Raw genomic sequence first — 12,734 nt, 5'->3', positions numbered from 1 at the left:
GACCGGAAACAAGCATCCTGGGACCGGTTTCTGGCTAATCAGCCGTCATCAGCCAGGCTAGCTTGAATCCAGTGGCAAAGTGAGCAAGGGACCCGCGTCTGGGCATACCCTGCCAACTTATGGCGAACAAAGCGGTATAAAAAGGGGTGGTAATGGACGAAGCATCTGAACAAATCAAACACTCACACCCAGTCAACAGATCTGAGTTTAATCCATCACCGTTCTTTAGCCCACTCTGCAACCCCAGTTCAGACATGGCCATATGCAAATCAGTCTGACCCTGTGCCTCATGGGAACAGTCCAGCCCGAACTGCCAAGCCATGTCTTCCCTGGACCGGAAACAAGCATCCTGGGACCGGTTTCAGGCTAAGCAGCCGTCATCAGCCAGGCTAGCATAAATCCAGTGGCAAAGTGAGCAAGAGACCCACGTCTGTGCATACCCTGCCAACTTATGGCGAACAAAGCGGTACAAAAGGGGGTGGTGATGGATGGAGCATCTGAACCAATCAGACACTCACACCCAGTCAACAGATCTGGGTTTAATCCATCACCGTTCTTTAGCCCACTCTGTCACCCCAGTTCAGACATGGCCATATGCAAATCAGTCTGACCCTGTGCCTCATGGGAACAGTCCAGCCCGAACTGCCAAGCCATGTCTTCCCTGGACCGGAAACAAGCATCCTGGGACCGGTTTCTGGCTAAGCAGCCGTCATCAGCCAGGCTAGCTTGAATCCAGTGACAAAGTGAGCAAGGGACCCACGTCTGGGCAAACCCTGCCAACTTATGGCGAACAAAGCGGTACAAAAGGGGGTGGTGATGGAAGGAGCATCTGAACCAATGAAACACTCACACCCAGTCAATAGATCTGGGTTTAATCCATCACCGTTCTTTAGCCCACTCTGCCACCCCAGGTCAGACATGGCCATATGCAAATCAGTCTGAACCTGTGCCTCATGAGAAAATTCCAGCCAGAACTGCCAAGCAATGTCTTCCCTGGACCGGAAACAAGCATCCTGGGACCGGTTTCTGGCTAATCAGCCATCATCAGCCAGGCTAGCTTGAATCCAGTATCAAAATGAGCAAGGGATTCACGTCTGGGCATACCCTGCCAACTTATGGCAAACAAAGTGGTACAAAAGGGGGTGGTGATGGATGGAGCATCTGAACCAATCAGACACTCACACCCAGTCAACAGATCTGGGTTTAATCCATCACCGTTCTTTAGCCCACTCTGTCACCCCAGTTCAGACATGGCCATATGCAAATCAGTCTGACCCTGTGCCTCATGGGAACAGTCCAGCCCGAACTGCCAAGCCATGTCTTCCCTGGACCGGAAACAAGCATCCTGGGACCGGTTTCTGGCTAAGCAGCCGTCATCAGCCAGGCTAGCTTGAATCCAGTGACAAAGTGAGCAAGGGACCCACGTCTGGGCAAACCCTGCCAACTTATGGCGAACAAAGCGGTACAAAAGGGGGTGGTGATGGAAGGAGCATCTGAACCAATGAAACACTCACACCCAGTCAATAGATCTGGGTTTAATCCATCACCGTTCTTTAGCCCACTCTGCCACCCCAGGTCAGACATGGCCATATGCAAATCAGTCTGAACCTGTGCCTCATGAGAAAATTCCAGCCAGAACTGCCAAGCAATGTCTTCCCTGGACCGGAAACAAGCATCCTGGGACCGGTTTCTGGCTAATCAGCCATCATCAGCCAGGCTAGCTTGAATCCAGTATCAAAATGAGCAAGGGATTCACGTCTGGGCATACCCTGCCAACTTATGGCAAACAAAGTGGTACAAAAGGGGGTGGTGATGGACGGAGCATCTGAACCAATCAAACACTCACACCCAGTCAACAGATCTGGGTTTAATCCATCACAGGTCTTTAGCCCACTCTGTCACCCCAGTTCAGACATGGCCATATGCAAATCAGTCTGACCCTGTGCCTCATGAGACCAGTCCAGCCCGAACTGCCAAGCCATGTTTTCCCTGGACCGGAAACAAGCATCCTGGAACCGGTTTCTGGCTAATCAGCCATCATCAGCCAGGCTAGCTTTAATCCAGTGGCAAAGTGAGCAAGGGACCCACGTCTTGGCATACCCTGCAAACTTATGGCAAAAAAGCGGTACAAAAGGGGGTGGTGATGAACGGAGCATCTGAACCAATCAAACCCTCACACCCAGTCAACAGATCCAGGTTTAATCCATCACCGTTATTTAGCCCACTCTGCCACCCCAGTTCAGACATGGCCATATGAAAATCAGTCTGACCCTGTGCCTCATGAGAAACCGGTCCTAGGAAGCTTGAATCCGGTCCAGGGAAGGCATGGCTTGGCAGTTCGGGCTGGACTGTTCCCATGAGGCACAGAGTCAGACTGATCTGCATATGGCCATTTCTGAACTGGGGTGGCAGAGTGGGCTAAAGAACGGTGATGGATTAAACCCAGATCTGTTGACTGGGTGTGAGTGTTTGATTGGTTCAGATGCTCCGTCCATTACCACCCCCTTTTGTACCGCTTTGTCGCCATAAGTTGGCAGGGTATGCTCAGTCGTGAGTCGCTTGCTCACTTTGCCACTGGATTCAAGAAAGCCTGGCTGAAGACAGCTGTAATGCCAGAAACCGGTCCTAGGAAGCTTGAATACGGTCCAGGGAAGGCATGGCTTGGCAGTTCGGGCTGGACTGTTCCCATGAGGCACAGGGTCAGACTGATTTGCATATGGCCATGTCTTAAGTGGGGTGGCAGAGTGGGCTAAAGAACGGTGATGGATTAAACCCAGATCTGTTGACTGGGTGTGAGTGTTTGATTGGTTCAGATGCTCCATCCATCACCACCCCCTCTTGTGCCTACGTTGGCGTTGGTCAGAAAATTGTGCACCAGCACAGGAGGAAAGGACCAGAATGTACAGTATTTCATTACTAAGGTGCATTCCTACACTTTCAGCGCAGCAAGACAACTTACAGCTCTGCCCCACGCCAATTCTTCAGAAATGAGGACCTCAGTAAGCAGGCCCGGAGTGGCCGTAGCAGGCACCGGGCAATCCCCCGGTGTGCCGCAAGGGTGGGGGCGGTTTTGGGCCCCCGGGGGCCGATTTTGTTACAGGGCCGTTTTTGCAGCATAGCTGCAAAATCGGCCCTGTAAAAAAATTGGATGAAACCGGCCCTGGCAAAGAGCTCGGCGGCACCCCCAACCCCCCGGGGTGGGGCGGAGGGCGCCAAGCACTTTGCCAGGGCCAGTTTTGTTTCCCAGTCCGGCCCGGTCGGTAAGAGATGTCAAGCACTTCCAGCACAACCTGTGATGTCAACAATGGGCCACATTGAACTCTTTGGGAGATTGTGTAAGGTGGCTTCTAGCATTATAGAGTGGGGGGGAGGGGGGTGACAGCCCCCCTAGAGGCTAACATGAAGAGGATCTGTGAAAAATTGTGTCCAGGTCTGAATGTAAAGATAAATACCAAAAGTTGGGCAAAACTTGTCTGCACATGAAGGTGTTTTTTTCAAATGAACATTTCAAATCAGAAGTGCAATGTAAGGGGGTGCCAGCATTTAACCCATGGGAGGTAAATGTCCAACATTGGAACAGGTATGAGGTCGGTCACCTGCATGCTATCTCGAACTACAAGGGGAAAGATTACCCAGAGTATGTATACTGGGTAAGTATATGCCATGAAAACAACACCGTTTATAGCATTGGGGCTGCTTGTGTCTGAAACGCTGATAGTCATGAAGAAATGCTTGAATGCCCATCTGTCAGATTTCTTCAGGAAGCTCTGACTGGATTCACTTGTTATTTTCATGGAACTGGACTGGCGCCCAGGTGATGACGCCATTTCAAGAAACACACCCTTTGCGTAATTTTGTACCTAATAATAGAATTCTATTAAGTAAGGGCGAATACTGTTACATAACTATCTGAATGAGCTTAGTTGTTTCCTGATAAAGCATGGACGGTTGCCAGCATTAGAGGCATTGCCTCTATGATCCCAGACTAGAATAACAATAATTGGTACTCATTTCATTAAATTTATGAAGGTCACTGGATGAAATAAAATATTCATTTTGCTAGGCAAACCTTCAAGTAAAACATCAGTTCTGGATAAAGCAGTTGTTGGCTGTCTGCCTGGCATTTCTAGCTGAGGGGGAGATTGCTTCAGTCTCTCTGTCTAAGCGAGAGTACAGAGAATTTGTAAAAGATTAAAGAACAGACAGACAGGCCTGAGTCCTACACGACGGACTGAAGGAATGGTGAGAACCAAAATTACTTCTCTCCATAACTAACAAACTGTCAAGATGGTTCGATGAGTTCATCTCTTGTCATTAAAGCTGTGACCTCCAGATCTCAGATCTGAAACCCAAAGGGGCAGCGGAGCCCTTCATCTTTCCTAGGTTGGTAAACTGAGTACTAATAAATTGAGTAATAGTGATGTACTTTATCAAAGCACCAAGAGACACCAAAACAGTGGCATGGAGTACCTAATAAAACAAGCATTTACAAAGCCAAAAGGGCTGTTTATTTTATATGTGAAAGTAATTCTTTACTGTTCGCAAAGTTTGTGGACGAGTGAGTGACTGTGATAATGAATCAACGATGAGTGGATTAAAGAATGAATAGTCAGTGAGTATATGGATAAGTAAAGGCTGAGGGAGTTCATAGATAAATGAATTGAATCGTTGAGACTATTGATGAATGGCTAGATGAATGTTTGAAAGAATGAATGGATGCAGAGAGATTACAATAATCTTACATCACTGAGGCCTCAGACAGTACTAATAACAGTGTTGTAAAAATGCCAGAAATTACCAATATTATGCCTGTGTAAGCCTTACTGCAAGGCTGGGCTGTGTTGTCAAGAAAGCCCATAATATATGGGCCACAGGTCAGGTCCTTAGGCCCACCTGCTGCTGTAGACGGCCAAAGGCCCACAGCCTCCAGCAACAAGAAACCTACCCTTTGAAGGACACCATTTTAGCTTTGCATCTAGATAGTAAGAGAGGCACTGTTCTGCAGGATCTAAAAAGGGCTGGAGAACAAGAGAGGTTGCTGCTGCCACTTTCACTGTCAGTCCCCAAACAAGAAAGCAACTGTTAACTACTACACTGCTGGCCAGAGTCACAATGGTAAACTTACACTTTTGTGTAAGTTTTCGACTGTTTGCTATTCATAAAGGTATTTCATTAGTAATATCTTTGCAACTGTGGTATCTCCACACATAAAAAGATAGGACATTCTGTCATGAAGGTTCCTGTCAATGCTTTTAACAATTTCTTGCAGGGCTCCATCACTGGAGGCGGTGGCAAGTCCCTGCTCAAAGCTGGTCTGGTTAAAGTCCTCTACGTTTGGAATTCGAAACCTTTCTGTTAGTCAGGATCTTTTTAGTGTGGCAAACCAGCAGGTTGAGACCAACCAGTAGTTCGACGTAGGCAATCCTGTGGTAGCCTCTGGTTATTTTTGTGAAAAGTTTAGAAAATGTTTCTCTAAGGGTCCTGTCTTGCAATTGTGTAGGGTCAAAAATACACTCCTACACCAACCAATGATCCAGGACCTTTTGGGCACCACTTGGGAGGTTAGAACACAATCTCCCAGAAGTCACCAGCAGGGTCTAGGGCAAATCCTTTTGAGCTGGGCTTAACAGAGATTTGGGATTCTTGCAGCTTTTGCGTTCCTGAAACTGAACAGCAGGCTAGCCAACTAGCCCTAGGCTGCCTCTTTTCAGACCTGGGTACACGCGAAGAGCAGGTTCAGCCTTTGGGGTTTCTCTCCACAGGTTCAACAAGTACAGTTCTGTCTTTCACAAGTCCAAAGGTATTCTGAAAAAGGTATCCAGGGTTGCCACATTAATGCTTGGCACTAGGTTGTGGGTGGAGGAAACTCTCTACCAATAGGGAAAATTCTGCCACGGGCAAGCCTACCCACTTTGACATAATTTCCGGGGGGTTTGGCTTTAAACAATTCCAGAGTGCTCTGCAAAATCCAACATGGCGTGGCAGAACCTTTCTTTCCCCGAGTAGAACTCTGAACACACTACTGATGTTTGTCTAGAGAAATGAGAAACTCTCGCTGCAAACAGGTTCTTACAAAGGTTTTCCGTCCACTTGGATTGGTGCCATAATGACTACCTGGACAATGGAAGGGGCAAGTCTAGGTGTGGGGTACATATGCCTCTGACAGGAAATGTCCCTTTGGAACCTGTGTTGGTGGGCACATCGCCAAGGTAATCCTCACAGGAGGAGTTCACACCTTTTGTTCCATTTCCTGGGTGCCAGTCACACCTCCTAGTGGGGGGTAATAAGGCTACCAAGTGCCAGCTGGTGAGTAACTCAGAAAGGCTATCAGAGGCTTTAGACAGCAAACTAGTGATTTAGTAAAGTCACTATTTCTGAAATACTAAGATCAAATTAATTTTTTGCATTATGTTGGTGTTAGAAATGGGGGTCCTCTAGTTGGCAATGGTTTGCCCCTTTGTCCAAGTAGGGACCCTTCTTCCTGGTGAGGGGGGATACACTTCTAAAATAACTCCTGCTTATGCCCTTGGTAGCTTGGCACGAGCAGACAGGATTATCTCAGAGGCAGTTTGAAAAGCATTTGTGCACACAGACAGTAATACAGTGAAAACAATACAAATGGACAATACACCAGTTTAGAAAGATATGGAATTTGTATCTAAAGCAAACAAGCCCAAAACGACAAAAATCCACAAAACAATAATCAAAATATGACTTTTAAATAGGTAGAAATAGTTCTGTCCATAGCAAACTATAGATGCAAAACTTTCAACCCAAACTAGCTTGGATGCGTCACAACCATAAACAAAAAAAGCTGCAGCGGAAGTGATGCGTCAGTTCTGTATGCCCAGAGAAGGTGATGATTCGGTTCCTTATGCCCAGGGAAGGTGATGAATCGGTGCCTTACTGCCATGCAGGGGCGGTGATGCATCGGTTCCTTACTGAAGGGGAGGTAATACATCGGTTTCTTACTGTGCGGTGAGGTGATGCATGCGTCAGTTTCTTACTGCAGCCCCGGTGTTCTTGTAGACTTGGCGCCCCAGAGAGACTAATGAGGATCAGGGATGCGTTGGTTCTTCATGCGGCGGCAATGGTGCTGTATTGGTCTCTCCAGCCACGGTCTCCAGATGCGTTGGCTCTTGCAGTCGCACAGCAGGTCCTGCGTCAGAATTGGTGCGGTGATCTCAGACTTCGGAGATCGTGCACAGGATTTGGCGTGCAGCAATTTCTCCAGCCGCAGGCAGGCACTGTATCAGTTTCTTCGGTGATATGTCGGAAACAGGTGCGGATGCGTCGCGCTTCTTGAAGTTGTGTCACTTTTCCAGCTCCTAGCTACAGGAACAATCTCCTGAGGCCCAACTCAGCAACAGGCACATCTTGGCAGGTCAGAACTCTCAGCAAGGAAGTTCAGGGGAGCTGGTGGTGAAGTCTTTGTATCCCTGAAACTTCAAAACAGGAGGCAAGCTCTACTTCAAGCCCTTGGAGATCTTCCTGAAACAGAAGACATAGCATACAACAAAGTCTTTATCTTCTCCTTGGCAGAAACAGTCACTAAAGACCAACCCCAAACAGCACACAGCAAAGGGACAGTGCTTCTCCTTCAGATTCCCCAGCTATTCTCCTTGGCAGAGGTTCCTCTTGAATTCCAGAAGTAATCTAAAGTTCAGGGGTCTGGGCCCCAATATTTATAGTCCATTTCTCTTTGCCCTATGGTAGCAGAGAGGCTCTATGCCTAGTCAAAACCAGTTCTGTTCTCTCCGGTCCAGCTTTCCAGCAGGAGGTGGAGACAGCATTGTGTAATGCAGACCAGGCCCATTAAGGTGCAAGGAACTCCTCCCCCAACTCTAAATGCAGACCAGGTATATTGAACCCAGCCCGGACTCATCCAGGAAAGGCAGGACACACCTCTACCACCCCCACCCCCCCTGTGACTGTCTCCAGTGAATGCACATCCCGGCCCATTTCACTCCACAAACCAACAGAAGCACACAGGATGGCTAAGCAAGAAAATACCTACCTTCTAAAAGTGGTATTTTCAAACACAGAATGTAATAATCGTCCTTACTAAAAGATGCATCATTAGATTGAGAGAAAAACTTTATTTGATGTTTAATAAAAAATCATTACAAACAAGAATAAAAAAAGCTTTGGGTTGTGACAAACTTGAAAATACCAATTAGATCCAACTCGACTCACATCTTTATCCGACAAAGGACATACACTACATTGTATTGAGGATAATATCAAGGTACATTGTAAAGTGCATTTGTGAAGTGTCTTACATCTAGCAGCGATAATGAAAGAACACTTCGTTATTCCACTTCAATCGGTCTAATATCTCCACTTTAAAAACCAAAAAATATATAATATTTTTTTTTTAAAAATAATATCAAGGAACATTTTAAAATGAATTCTTATTTCGCAGCAATCACAACAGCCATCACTCCAAATGGATGATAAAAACGTTCTATAAGGAACAACTACCCAACCTCCAGATTTAAAATGCACACACAAAGGTGCAGAAATTAAGGTGCAATAAATAAAGTATACCTGTGCAGAATCTTACAACTAGCAACAGTAGTTAAGGAGCACTTGTGCAAGACTTACATTTCGCAGCAATAGTTAAAGTGCAATTGTGCAGTGTCTACATCTAACAACATTCTAAAAAAAATAATAATAATCTTAACAGGCCCACACAAGCAAGTAATTGATTTAGAATTGGGATTATGCCCAGTTACAACAGGCGATTAAAATATTTGAAAACCTCAGATTGAGGGCCAGTCACATAACTACAGGACAATTTTATGGGATTGCAAATTTTTTCTTCAACATTTTTGAGATTGCCAACATAGTCCTGTAAAACCAAACTTTAATATTCTAAGCATGCAATTGATGTACGGGCTCACATTCACAAAGTAGCTTTTTTTCCTGCGTTGAGGACAAACTTACAAACTGTGGGATCAGGCGAGGTGTGCTCATAGCAAGACAGTTATTATAGCTTGTCAACAGGTTCTCACCCCTAATTCATTAAAGATGGATTTTAATAGAGCTTTCCTCTCTTCTAACAGCTGACGGCAAGTAGTTACAATATGCATAAAAGATTCTTTATACAAACCACATAACCTACAGCTGATTGTGGGCCAAATTAGTTCCCATGTGGGTGTTCCATCCTTTGTGGGATATCTCCCAAACCGCATCTTTAGATTCTGAGTTCAGGCATACTAAACTTTACCTTCCCATCTTGTCCCAATGGGAAGGTATATTTATATTATGTTATAAATAAACCCCTATTCTATCCTATACGACAGATGGCCTTTCAATAGAGAAAAACGAAATTCCCCTTGGTTCACTATTAGGACATGTTACACACATCAGGACATGTTAAACACATCACAACATGTACTACCTTTCACAGACACAGCACCCTCAATCAATCAATCAATCAGGGGGTTTACAAAGCACGCTACTCACCCGTGAGTGCGGGGGGAGGGTGCACCGCTCCGTTCAGCCGAAGACCCAGGTCTTGAGGGTGCTCCTGAAGGTGTTGAGGGAGGGGGCACGTCTGATGTCTGTCGGTAGCTCGATCCGGGCCTTTACTGCGATGTAGGAGAACGATCTTCTGCCTGATCTTGCTCTGTGGATCTGCTGGGTATCAGCCAGTGCGAGGATGGATGATCACAGGTTTCTTTTGGGTTCATGGAAGTTTACTCTGGCGTTTAGGTATTTGGGTCCGTTGTTGTGCAGGCACTTGTAGGCGTGAGTGAGGATTTTGAAGGTGACCCTCTTGTCTATGGGGAGCCAGTGAAGTCGCCGCAGGTGTTGGCTGATGTGTTCGCGCCAGGGGATGTCGAGGATGAGTCTAGCTGCGGTGTTCAGTATGGTTTGCAGTTTTCAGAGTAGGGACTTGTTAATGTCGGCGTAGAGTGCATTGCCATAGTCGAGCTTGCTGGTGATGAGTGCGTGGGTGACTGTTTTCCTTGATTCAGGGGGATTTCAGAAGGTCTTTCGGAGGATGCGGAGGGTGTTGAAACAGCTGGAGGTGACGGCGTTAACCTGTCGGTTCATGGTGAGTGCCGCGTCGAGTACGATGTCGATGCTCTTTGCCTGGTCTGAGCAGGTCAGTAGGCTTCCGAGGGCAATGGGCCACCAGGTGTTGTCCCATGCTGAGGGCGTGGTACCGAGGACGAGGACTTCTGTTTTCTCTGCATTGAGTTTAGGCAGCTGTTGGTCATCCAGATTGCCACTTCTTACATTCCTCTCTGGAAGTTCAGTTTTGCGGTGGTGGGTTCTTTGGTGAGGAAGAGAATGAGCTGGGAGTCGTCGGCGTAGGATACGATGTTGAGGCCATGTTGTCTTTGATGTCTGCGAGGGGAGCCATGTAGATGTTGAAGAGATTCGGGCACAGGGATGCCCCCTGTGGTACTCCGCAAGTCATGTCGTTGGGGGCGGAGAGGAAGAGTGGTAGTCTGATCCTTTGGCTTCTTTTTGCGATGAGGAACGAGCGGATCCAGTCTAGGGCACTTCCTTGTATGCCGACCTCTCGTAGTCTGGTGATTAGTGTGTGGTGGGAGATGGTGTCGAAGGCTGCGGAAAGGTCGAGGAGGATGAGGGCTGGGAACTGCGGAGTGGCCCTGGACCAGGAGGGTGCAGATGCCGTCTGTGGTAGTAAGTATGGAATCCAGATTGGGATGCATTGAGGATTGTGTGTTCTTCGATGAATTGTGTCAGCTCCATGTTGACTGCTTTTTCTGCCACCTTGGACACGAAGGGGAGAAGCGAGATGGGTCGGTAGTTTTTGAGGTCGGTGGGTTTCTTGAGCATGGGCCTGACTTCGGCGCGTTTCCAATAGTCAGGGAAGATGCCTGTTTTGAAGGTGGTGTTGATTGTGCGTTTTAGTTGGGGTGCAATGATGTCAGCTGCTCTGTGGTAGATGTGCAAGGGGCAGGGGTCGGTGGGGGCTCCCGAGTGGATGCCCTTCATGGTTGCAGCGGTGTCCGTGGTCGTGATGGGTGTCCAGTTTAAGATAGTGGGCTGGCTGGTGTCTTGGGGAGCCAAAGGGCTGGCAGAGGTGACTTGTGGGTGGTCGGTGAAGTTGCTGTAGAGTGTTCTGATCTTGAGGTGGGAGAAGGTTCCAAACTTGTCGCAGAGGTCCTGGGACGGGGTGATGTCTGTGGCTTCGCTGTGCGGGTTGGTGAATTCCTGGATGACCCTGCCCACAGGGGTACCTTGGGCCTACCTTAGGGGTGACTCACATGTAAAAAAAGGGAAGGTTAGGGCCTAGCAGGTGGGTGCACTTGCTAGGTCGACATGGCAGTACCAGACTGCGCAGACACTACAATGGCAGGTCTAAGAAACTTTTGCAAGGCTGCTTGTGTGGGTGGTACAATCAGTGCTGCAAGCCCACTTGCAGCTTTTGACTTACAGGCCCTGGACACAAATAGCGCACTGTACTAGGGACTTAGTAGTAAGTCAAACAAGCCAATCAGGAAAAACCAATCCACAGTCACAATTTACAGAGGGAGCACTTACACTTTGGCACTGAATAGCAGTAGCAAAGTCCCCAAAGCATCTAGACCAGCAAAAACGGAGTCCAACAAACAGCAAAAGCACAGGACGCAGAGGCAAAAATACAGGGGACACCACGCCAAGGATGCCAGGTCTAACAGTTGGACTATAAAAATTAATGTTTAAAGAATTTTATTTAAGAGTTTAAGGGTTTCGGGTTGTGACAACCAGGTTCCTGGGGTACCAGGACAGTCAAGGTTACTGGGCTTAAGGAATTGGAGTTGCTATCTGCTGGTGTTCTCGGCCTACAGTACTACTGGAGCAGAAAACTGGATACCCAAGTACTGCTTTCCAGCACTTGACTCTCTCAGGGTAGCAGGACAGAGAAGTCCAAGGTTTACTCAAGGAGGTGAGGCGAGGTAGGCATTCAGAATACAGTTTACACTGTTATACCCACTAATAAGATACATGTCCAGCAAGTGATTTACTTTAGATTAATACACACAAGAAAATATGGTACACATAAATCTAAGATACACAGAAAAAACAGAGGCCTCTACAAACCTCTGGGCCAGAATTCAGACCACAAAACAGCATTATAGAGTATAGACACAAAGCACTATAAAACACAGTTAATATTCAATTGTACAGCCCACATTGTACAGGCTTAATCTTCAAAGCTACATTGGTACCAATACTTGTATTGTAGTGATAGGCTTTCAGCAGTTGATATGAAATCAAATGTTCCTGGTCCACCCACTGTTCCACCACCCAAAGCAACAGAAATACCCACCTGTCCTTGGCGAAGACACAGCTGTGATGGTGTTGGGGTCCCACTAGTCCAGTAGCCACTAGGCTTGCTGTTGAAGCTCTTAATATGGAAATTGATGCATTTATAGATGGAAATGATACCTTGCCCTTATTAACGCAATCACCCACTGTGAACTCCACACCAACCTCGACTCGCAAATATGCAGTCGTGCAGACCCGGAGACCTTGATGATTGATAGGTCACAGGTGGAAAGGGTACGTCGCTGGCAGGCAAATGCTTGGGCAGGAAACTCTTGATCAATCTCACAAAGAGACGCAGCGACATTACAAAGGGTCAAAGGAGATTGCCGCAATAAAACACACAGGGCTGGAGGGGGTATGTGCGTTCCTAAAACACCATAAAAGTCGCTTAGTGATCACGCGCTCCCAATGCCGGAAATCTGGACAAATTATCCACT

This window comes from Lissotriton vulgaris, chromosome 1_2, assembly GCF_964263255.1.
Source record: "Lissotriton vulgaris chromosome 1_2, aLisVul1.2, whole genome shotgun sequence".
In the NCBI taxonomy this organism is placed as follows: Eukaryota; Metazoa; Chordata; class Amphibia; order Caudata; family Salamandridae; genus Lissotriton; species Lissotriton vulgaris.
This window is presented reverse-complemented; position numbering follows the sequence as displayed.